The sequence below is a fragment of the Triticum dicoccoides genome, chromosome 1A, assembly GCF_002162155.2.
Source record: "Triticum dicoccoides isolate Atlit2015 ecotype Zavitan chromosome 1A, WEW_v2.0, whole genome shotgun sequence".
Classification (NCBI taxonomy): domain Eukaryota; kingdom Viridiplantae; phylum Streptophyta; class Magnoliopsida; order Poales; family Poaceae; genus Triticum; species Triticum dicoccoides.
In genome coordinates this window covers 176,481,160-176,492,864 of record NC_041380.1, presented here as the reverse complement: position 1 = coordinate 176,492,864, position 11,705 = coordinate 176,481,160, and positions in this window count along the sequence as shown.

Genomic DNA, 11,705 nt, shown 5'->3' with positions numbered 1-11,705 from the left:
AGACTCCATATAGCAGAAGATGGGCATCGGAGGGCCACCAGGGGGCCCACGAGGCAGGGGGCGCGCCCATGGGGGTAGGGCGCGCCCCCACCCTCGTGGGCAGGGTGTGGCCCACCTCTGGAACTTCTTGCGCTCATTATTTTTTATATATTCTGAAAATGACTTCCGTGAAGTTTCAGGACTTTTGGAGCTGTGCAGAATAGGTCTTTAATATTTGCTCCTTTTCAAGCCGAGAATCCCAGCTGCCGGCATTCTCCATCTTTATGTAAACCTTGTAAAATAAGAGAGAATATGTCACATCCCTAGTTCTGGTATGACCTAGACTAGCTAGTCATTTGTGCATCATGTTTAAATTTCAAATGAAGTTGAAATGGGGATGTTTCAAACCCTAGCACCAAAGCAAATTCAAATAGGTTTAAATTAAAAATGGAATTTCAATGAACCCAAAATGCTTTTAAAAAATGTTCATGGTCTTTGGAAAATGTTGGAAACAACAACCAGGGGTGATGCACATTTTTGCTAGACATTTTGGATTTTCGAATGAACCCATATGTATTTGAATTGAAGCTGTTTAAAATAATATAAATATTTTAGAGGCTCCAAAAATGTTGGAATTTGGTGAGGGCCTCTAGTATATTATAACTAGTGGTCACAAGGAATCTCAACATTTTTATATTTGTGCTAGTATTTATTTTTAAGTCAAAAAAATGTCAGAAATAGAAAAGAAAACAAAAAAAAGGAAAAGGCTTACCTGGGCCTTACCTGAGGCCTGGCTGTTACAGCCTAGCTGGCCAGCCCACCAGGGGCAGCCCTGTCTTCTACCTCTTGCCAGTAGGCAGAGGAGAAGCTGGGCACAACGCACGCGCGCGGCCACCGCGCGCCACCTCCACCCTACCTGGCTGGCCTCCCGTCGCCTGGACCTCCCTCGCGTCGCCACGCACCCCTGGACCTCTCTCACTCTCTCCCGTGCTCCTCCCCTCCTCTGATTTCTCTTCCCCGCAGCGCCACCGAGCGCAGCCGATGCCACCGCTCGCCGCTGCCGCGGCCACTGCCTCCCCCTCGCCCCCTGGACAAGCCCAGGAGCTCCACGACGTCGTCTTCGTCATCTCCACCGAGCCAAGCGAGCCGGGGCGCGCCATAGCGACGTCATCACCATCGTCTTCAACCTCTCGGCCGCCGAGATCGCCGGCGCCCGTCCGTCGTCTCCGACTCGTCCCCGAGCCTGCTGACCATCCCGTCGCCTCCGCTGTGAGATTCTGCGTTTGTTCCCCCTCTTCCCGAGCTCGTTTACGCCCCGTAGCCGTCGCCCCCTTGTCGACCGAACCGCGCCGCCGCCCGAGCTCGTCGTCGGCAATGCTCCGGTGACCATTTGGTCCCAGACGCGTGTCCACCGAGCTTGCTGCCCGCGCTAAGCCTCGCTAGCGCCTCCCCTTGCCCGCTTGCACCCCACAACGCCAACTCCGCGCACACCCGAGCTCTGACCGCCGCACTCGTCGTCGCCGGCGCCACTCCGGCTGCTCCCCGACCGCGCCACCACCCTGGTTGGATGCGGACGAGCGTCCGCATCCTGTAGCTGCACTCCGTGCGCCAAATGGCCCCCTGTAGGCCAAACCGCAGCGCACCGCCGCGTTTGCACTCACCGGCGGCTAAACGCCGGCGACCGCTGACTTTTGACCGGCGTGGGTTGACCCCACAGCCTAGTTTGACCTCCCCCCTCTCTCTCACTGACTTGCGGGCCCCGCCCGACTAACTATTATAGTTAGCACTAATTAACTAAGTAGGTTAGCTACTACAGTCACTGACTAGTGGGCCCTGCCCAGTTAGTTAGGACTAACTAACTTAGTTAGTTGACTGGGTCACTGACCAGTGGGACCCACTGGTCAGGTTTGACCTGGTCAGCCCCGTTGACTCGCTTACGTCATGCTGACGTAGTGCTGGCGCAGTTATTCTTTTTCCGGAATTATTTTAACTCAGGAAATTCCAGAATATTGCCTAAACTTCAAAAAATCATAATAATTCAACCGTAGCTCAGAATGAAATAAATTATATTTGAAAAATTATCAGAAAAATGCAAGGAATCGATTTATGCCAGTTACATGCATGAAAAACCAACTTATACATGCTGTATAAGTGAAAACATAATATGGGCATTTTAAATGCTTCATTTTGAATTGCATTTGAATCTTGGATTCAAATGGGCTTCAACCAACTTGGTAGCATCTTGCATTAGCCCAAACACTAGCATATGCACATGCCATTGTCATGCATCATATTGTTGCATTTGTTTCTGTATTGATTGCCAGCACCGTTTCTTCTCGATAGGTTCCGCTCCGGAAGGTGTTCCCGAGTACCTGTCAGAGGAGCCGTACCCCTTCGTCGTTCTATCAGGCAAGCAAACCCCCTTGAGCATCTCGATAAATCCCACTCTCTCGCTCTTGCTCCTTATACTGCATTAGGACAACAACGATTCAACTGCTACTTTTCTGCTGCGGTAGTTGAACCCATTCCTCTGCATGACCTGTCATTGCCACAGTAAATAGTTGAAACCCACTAGCATGAGTAGGAGTTGCTTGAGCCTTGATGTGCCTACTCATCCATGCTTGATTTCTTTATGCCAGCTATACTTAGAGTTGTGTCAGGTCTGATTCATCGGGAATGAGTCAGAGTGGTGAACATGTCCTATCGATAAAGGCTAAGTGTGTGAACACGTTTTGGTAAAGGTAGCGATGAGAGGCCATGTAGGAGTACATGGTGGGTTGTCTCATTGGAACCGTCCCTAAGCACTGAGTTCTGTGTATGTTATCCAAGTCCAGTTACTGCCACACATTGGTTTCCCGTCATCCGGCCCCTCTCGGCTTATTAATCCACTTGATCTCTGTCCAGGAGTTGCAACTAATTCTGGCGTTTGTAGGTAGTGCTACTTGTCTACTAGGTGGTGTCCGATGGGATGGGATTGGGACATACTAGGCACCGTGGCATGGTGTACCAAGTGGCACCCGGATGGTGGGCTTGGGAACACTACACACATCATTTGGGACCGTACTGGAGACTTCGGTCGGAACTCCTTGCGGATGGAACTCGAATAGGCGATAAACCTGGACGAGAGACTTGTGTGGTTAGTCAGGTCGTGGCCGACACCCTCGCCCGGCTTCCGCTTGAAGGTTGACGAGGTATATGACATGTACAGGGCTATAAGTGGCGAGAGCGTGTGTGAAGAAGTACACCCCTGCAGGGTCAACATTTTCTATTCGAATAGCCATTTTCCTCGGATATGGAAACTTGGAGGACTTATGTAGTACATAGACAACTTGAAGTGGATACTCTAAAATACGCAAGATAAGTGTGAGTGCTATGTATGGCCTTCTCGTAGGGATACGGGAACGGATCCATAATGGAGTATTGATATGGTGAATATGTGGACTCGTGTGCGTCTTCTTACCTCAAAGAAGTTTCTGATACTTGTAGTATAGGTTAGCCACTAAGTCAAAGCTGGCTTGCTGCTGTTAATGCTCCACCACCCCCCTTTGTTTATAATGTTGCATATGTAGATAGTTCTGATGTAAGACTTGCTGAGTACCTTTGTACTCACGTTTGCTTATTTATGTTTTGCAGTTGGTTACACTAGTGACTAGCTTGTATCCCAGCTACGATCTTGTACCCTTGGGAGGGTCGTGTTTAGTCAGGCTTCTTAGTCTTTTCCTTTTGTAGTTGTGTGTACTCAGACATGTAATGCTTCCGTTGCTTGTATGCTCTGAATGATGGGTCATGAGACCCCTGTTTGTATTGAATGCTATGTGGCTCTTCTGGGCCTTTATCTATATGAGTTTGAGTTATGTTGTGATGCCATGTTGTACAACACATACTTGCATGTTATGCATACGTGTAACGTGTATTGCTATGTGTGGGATCCGACAACCTAGTTGTTTACCTCTGGTAGCCTCTCTTATGGGGAAATGTAGTCTTGTGCTTCCATGAGCCATAGTAGTCCGCTACAGCCGGGTTCACCAGAGTCCTGCTAGCCCAGCACTACTGCTCCGGAACACTTGACTGGCCGGCATGTGATTCACTTCGTTCTTGTGTCTGTCCCTTCGGGGAAATGTCATGCGGTGACATCCGGAGTCCAGCCTAGCCTGCTACAGCCTGGGTTCCCGGAGTCATGTTAGCCCATTGCTACAGCCCGGATTCATACGCTCTTGACCGACATGCTCGAGGTTGATTCATGTATGTCTGTCCCTGTAAGTTAGTGCTACTTTGGGTTCACGACTGGTCATGTCGGTCCGGGTTCTCTATCATATGGATGCTAGCGACACTATCATATACGTGAGCCAAAAGGCGCAAACGGTCCCGGGCCAGGTAAGGTGGCACCCATGGGAATACCGTGCGTGAGGCCGCAAAATGATATGAAGTGTTACATGCTAGATCGGTGTGACTTAGGATTGGGGTCCTGACAGAATAGGCATAAGTATTGTGACATAATGTGTAATAACAACCCATAATGCAATAAACATCGATATAAAAGCATGATGCAAAATGGACGTATCAACTCCCCCAAGCTTAGACCTCGCTTGTCCTCAAGCGAAAGCCGAAATTGAAAAATATGTCCACATGTTTAGAGATAGAGGTGCCATTAAAAATAAAATACGGACATGAGGGTATCATGATCATTCTTAGAATAGCAACTTATATAATTCTTGTCATATGATCTCTTATGCTAGAGTAACAATTCAATCACAGTTTCAAGTATGAATCATAAACTTCATTGAAAACTAACAAACTATAATCTCAGTCATTGGAGAAATTGCAATTTACCATAACATAGGCAAGAGTCAATATATAAGAGATTTTTAGCAAGTCCACATACTCAACTATCATATAGTCTTTCACAATTGCTAACACTCATGCAATATAGTTTTAATCGGACATAGAGAAAGATAGGGGCTTATAGTTTTGCCTCCCAAAGTTTTACCTCAAGGGTAATGTCAACAATAATAGTTCATGAAAACTCACATCCAGTTAGCCATATATACCGGGATCTTTCCAACATGTTGTGCTTGCCAAAAGATTAAATGTAAAAAAGGAAAGGTGAAGATCACCAAGACTCTTATGCAAGGTGGGAGATAAAAGTAAAAGATAGGCCCTTCGCAGAGGGAAGTAGAGGTTGTCATGCGCTTTTATGGTTGGACGCATAAAATATTAATTCGAAAGAACGTCACTTTATATTGTGTAACACCCACGATGCGGCTATATCTCCCACGTGTCGAGGCACGACTTAGAGGCATAACCGCATAGTAGGCATGTCGCAAGAGGGGTAATCTTCACACATCCCATGTACTGAATAAGAAAGGGATAATGAGTTGGCTTACAATCGTCACTTCACACAAATACAAGTTATACATACATCATCCAGAATACAATCAAGGTCCGACTACGGAAGCAAAATAAAGAAAGACAACCCCAAATGCTAGATCCCCGATCACCCCGACTTGGCTCCACTACTGATCAACTGGAAACGAAATAACACAACAAACACGGCCTTCATCAAGCTCCCATTTGAGCTCAGTTGCGTCACCTGCACTGGTATCATCGGCACCTGCAACTGTTTGGAAGTATCTATGAGCCACGAGGACTCAACAATCTCACACCCGCGAGATCAAGACTATTTAAGCTTATGGGTAGGAAAGGGTAGTGAGGTGGAGCTGCAGCAAGCACTAAGCATATATGGTGGCTAACATACGCAAATAAGAGCGAGAAGAGAAGCAAAGCAATGATCGTGAACTAGAAGTGATCAAGAAGTGATCCTGAAACTACTTACGTTCAAGCATAACATAAGAACCATGTTCACTTCCCGGACTCCGCCGGAAAGAGACCATCACGGCTACACACACGGTTGATGCATTTCAATTAAGTTAAATGTCAAGTTCTCTACAACTGGATATTTACCAATTCCCATCTGACCATAATCGCGGGCATGGCTTTCGAAAGTTTAAAACCCTGCAGGGGTGTCCCAACTTAGCCCATGACAAGCTGTCATGGTCAACGAAGGATATTCCTTCTCCCAGGAAGACCCGATCGGACTCGGAATCCCGGTTACAAGACATTTAGACAATGGTAAAAAAAGACCAGCAAAGCCGCCCGGATGTGCCGACAAATCCCGATAGGAGTTGCACATATCTCGTTCTCAGGGCACACCGGATTGTCCAAACTTCTGGTAGGCCAGCCCAGAGTTGCCCCTGGTGGCCACCGGCGGCTGACAGGTTGGACCAACACTGAGAGGAGCACTGGCTGGGGGGGGGGGGGTTAAAATAAAGATGACCCTCGGGCTCCGGAAACCCAAGGGAAAAAGGCTAGGTGAGGAAAATGGTAAAACCAAGGTTGGGCCTTGCTGGAGGAGTTTTATTCAAAGCGAACTGTCAAGGGGTCCCCATAACACCCAACCGTGGAAGGAACGCAAAATCAAGGAACATAACACCGGTATGATGGAAACTAGGGTGGCAGGAGTGGAACAAAACACCAGGCATAAGGCCGAGCCTTCCACCCTTTACCAAGTATATAGATGGATTAAAGTAAATAAGATATATTGTGATATTCCAACAAATCCATGTTCCAACATGGAACAAACTTCATCTTCATCTGCAACTAACAACGCTATAAGACGGGCTGAGCAAAAGCGATAACATAGCCAAACAATGGTTTGCTTGAAAAGGTGGGTTAGAGGCTTGACATGGCTATATGGGAGGCATGATATAGCAAGTGGTAGGTATCGTGGCATAGCAATAGAGCGAACAACTAGCAAGCAAAGATAGAAGTGATTTCGAGGGTATGGTCATCTTGCCTGAGATCCCGCAAGGAAGAAGAACGAGTCCAGGAAGAAAACAAATGGATGAAGTCGACTGGATCCTCACAAACGCGACATTATCAGAACTAACCCGAAGAAGCATCACCGGAAAGAAGCAAACAACATGGTAAACAACCATCACATAATCATGGCATGATGCACAACCAAGTATGATGCATCTCTGGTTTAATGAAGCATGGCATGTCAAAGTGCAACAAACAACACTACAAATTAAGTGGAGCTCAATATGCAACGGAGTTGCATATTGAAGAAAACACCACATGACTTATTTAGTTCTCTCTCGTTTAGGTACTCAACAATATTAAATGTTGGTTAGCACGACAAGAGGTGAAGCATAACAAAACTATACTTTCTAAACAATTTAAATGGGGCCGGATATAACAAGCAACAAATCCGTTAATCCCCATATGCATTAGCAATTTAATGCAACACAATTTTAAACATTTTTAAATGTTATTAGCATGATGCGGATGACATGCAAGTTTTATGCAATATTTATGAAAATGTTGGCATGATAAGATATGAGGCATTTGTCATCATGGCGGAAACAAAAGGGGTGCCACGGTGACGATAACGAAACGGTGCCACGGCAACATTTTGGTTCCAACAACTCATTGAGATGTCGGTGCAAAAGAAAGTGTTGCAGGAGCGTGCAAAAGATGGTGGGGTGATCCCGGTTACCGGGTTCCCATGGGTCGACGACGGTGACAAGGCAAAAGAGGGGCAACGTGCACCGACAATTCGAGCTCGAAGCAAGCACAAGAATCTCATACATCATACATGCATTCGTTCACGGGCGTCCGTCTCGGGGTTATACCTTCGAAGCATGCGTTATCGGAGGGGTTCGTGTTCGATGCGGTGTAGTGGAAGTAGACGTTCTCAGGACGTTCGTAGTGGAAGTAGTCATTCTCGCATGCTCTAGGGTCGACGGTAGAGGTTCTTGCGATCTCGACGACGATAGTGGTACATGTTTATCGTAGCATGAGTTTTCGTAGATGTTCAGGGTCACGGTGAGGAACTTGATGCATCGTTGAACTTGGCGTCCGAGGAATCCCGCGTAGTCGTACACGAGTCATAGTCGAACTTGACGGTTCCATTACACGGTTCTTCAGAGACGGTAGTTGTTCTCGGTTCGTAGACGAGCTTGACGGATCTGAGGGCAATTTTTATTGCTTGCACCGATGATAACTTACTTGAAGGATCTTACTCAATCCATAGGTAGATATGGTGGACTCTCATGGAAAAACTGGGTTCAGGGATATTTGGAAGCACAAATAGTATCTCTACTTGGTGCAAAGAATTTGGCTAGCATGAGGGGGAAAGGCAAGCTCAATCATGTTGGATGATCCATGACAATATAATTTATCTCAGATGTAAGAAAACATAAACCATTACGTTGTCTTCCTTGTCCAACGTCAACTCTTTAGCATGTCATACTTTAATGAGTGCTCACAATCATAAAAGATGTCCAAGATAGTATATTTATATGTGAAGACCTCTCTTTCTTTATTATTTCCTATTAATTGCAACGATGACCAAAACTATGTTTGTTAACTCTCAACAAGTTTTATTCACCGTACTTTTTATATGTGAGCTCATTACTCTCCATAATATCCATATGATCTCTTTTATTCTCTTTTTATTTCTTTCTCTTTTCTTTTATTGACTCAATATCATGGCAAAATAATCAAGCCATTGACTCAACACTAATCTTTATTATATATAGCTCACAGACTCGATTACATAGAAGGATCATAAAGCAAACCTCATAAATAGATCATACTAAAACTTTATTCTACTAGATCAAGATATTACCAAAAGGATCGAACTAGGAAAACGGTAAAGATAGAAGTGATGGTGATACAATACCGGGGCACTCCCCCAAGCTTGGCAGTTGCCAAGGGGTGTGCCCATACCAGATACTCAGTTCTTCTTTGTTGGTGAAGAAGGTGATGGTTTTGTTGATGGCGTAGGCTTCTTCCTAAATTTGCGCTTGAGGATAGAATTTTGGTCCCTTAGGTCCTTGATCTCCTGCTCCAGGCTCAATATCTTTTTGCATAGTTCCTGCTTGTTTTCCTACAAGAGGCGAAAAGGGATAAACTCGATCTTAGGTTTCTTTACTCTATCTGAGAGGCTTGACTTTTTGAACTCCACATGCATGTCCCCAGGTTGAGGTAATGGGACTTCATCTTTTTCTGAGCTCGTATCCTCCCTTCCCTTGGGTTCATAGTCCTCTTCTTCTTCCGTAGTCCAACCAGAATGCTCCACATCCTCATAGACCATAGGATCTGCAAGGTAGTCAGCCACATAGCTTTCTCCTTCCGAATCCTAGAACGACATGTTGCTCTAATTTGCAGCAGGACACCTCGAAACAAAGACAGAAGATATTTGCGTGATACATGAGTCAAAACCTCCGGGAGATTATATGATTAATTTTTACCGACCAAAATATGTAACATGTAAGAAAACGGAGTCCACGAGGTAGGGGGGCACGCCCACGGGGTAGGGCGCGCCCTCCACCCTCGTGGAGCCCTCGTGTCCTTCCCGTACTATTTCTTATTTTTCTATTTTTCTAAATATTCCAAAACGGAGAAAAATTGCCATTAGAACTATTTTGGAGTCGGTTTACTTACCGTACCGTATACCTGTTCCTTTTCGGAGTCTGAAACGTTCCGGAAAGTGTCCCTTATGTATTCCTTCGGGGTTATGGTTTCAATAACATTGGTTTAAATATTTATAGGATTACCTGTGATATAATGTTTAAATCTTTGACCGTTCACCACCTTCAGATTTGTGCCTTCGAAGTTGTTGATTTTTATGGCACCGGAACGATAGACCTCCTCGATAACATAAGGACCTTCCCATTTAGAGCGAAGTTTTCCTGCAAAAAATCTTAAACGGGAGTTGTATAGCAATACATAATCACCTACATTAAACTCACGCTTTTGTATTCTTTTGTCATGCCATCTTTTAACTTTTTCTTTAAATAATTTGGCATTCTCATAGGCTTGGGTTCTCCATACATCAAGTGAGCTAATGTCAAATAACCTCTTCTCACCGGCATGTTTGAAATCAGAATTGAGTTCTTTAATAGCCCAATAAGCCTTATGTTCTAGTTCGAGAGGTAAGTGACATGCTTTTCCATAAACCATTTTATAGGGAGACGTACCCATAGGATTTTTATATGTAGTTCTATAGGCCCATAATGCATCATCAAGTTTCTTGGACCAATTCTTTCTAGATCTATTAACAGTCTTTTGCAAAACTAATTTGAGTTTTCTATTACTCAATTCTACTTGACCACTAGACTGTGGGTGATAAGGAGATGCAATTCTATGATTAACATCATACTTAGCAAGCATCTTACGGAAAGCACCATGAATAAAATGTGAACCACCATCAGTCATTAAATATCTAGGGACTGCAAACCTCGGAAAAATAACTTCTCTAAGCATCTTAATAGAGGTGTTATGATCAACACTACTAGTTGGAATAACTTCTACCCACTTAGTAACATAATCAACAACAACTAAAATATGTGTATATCCATTAGAGGAAGGAAAAGGTCCCATATAATCAAAGCCCCAAACATCAAATGGTTCAATAACAAGTGAATAATTCATAGGCATTTCTTGACATCTACTAATATTACCAATTCTTTGACATTCATCACAAGATACAACAAACTTACGGGCATCCTTGAAGAGAGTAGGCCAATAAAAACCGGATTGCAATACCTTATGTGTAGTTCTATCTCCAGCATGGTGTCGTCCATAAGCTTCGGAGTGACACTTGCGTAGGATCTGTTCCTGTTCATGCTCAGGTACACAACGTCTAATAACACCATCTACTCCTTCTTTATAAAGATGTGGGTCATCCCAAAAGTAATGTCTCAAATCATAGAAAAACCTTTTCTTTTGCTGGTATGTGAAACTAGGTGCTATAAATTTAGCAACAATGTAATTAGCATAATCATCATACCATGGAGCAGTATGAGAAGCATTTATGACATTTAATTGTTCATCAGGAAAGCTATCATCAATAGGTAGTGGGTCATCAAGAACATTCTCTAGCCTCGACAAGTTGTCTGCAACGGGGTTCTCAGCTCCCTTTCTATCAATAATATGCAAATCAAATTCTTGTAGCAAGAGAACCCATCTAATGAGTCTAGGTTTACCATCTTTCTTTTCCATAAGAAATTTAATAGCAGCATGATCTGTCTGAATAGCTACTTTAGAATCAACAATATAGGGTCTGAACTTATCACAAGCAAATACAACTGCTAAGAATTCTTTTTCAGTACTTGCATAATTTCTTTGAGCATTGTCTAGAGTTTTACTAGCATATTGAATAACATTTAATTTCTTATCAACTCTTTGCCCTAGAACAACACCTACATCATAATCACTAGCATCACACATAATTTCAAAAGGTAAATTCCAATCAGGTGGCTGAACAATAGGTGCAGAGATTAATGCTTTCTTAAGTATTTCAAATGCTTCTACGTAATCATCACCAAAAACAAATGGTATATCTTTTTGTAATAAATTAGTCAGAGGCCGGGAAATTTTTGAGAAGTCCTTAATGAACCTCCTATAAAAACTGGCGTGACCAAGGAAACTTCTTATACCTTTGATGTCCTTGGGACATGGCATCTTTTCAATAGCATCAACCTTAGCTTTATCAACTTCAATACCTGTTTCAGAAACTTTATGCCCCAAGAAAATACCTTCATTAACCATAAAGTGGCACTTCTCCCAATTCAAGACAAGGTTAGTTTCTTTACATATCTGCAAAACTCGATCAAGGTTACTTAAGCAATCATCAAAAGAGGATCCATAAACGGAGA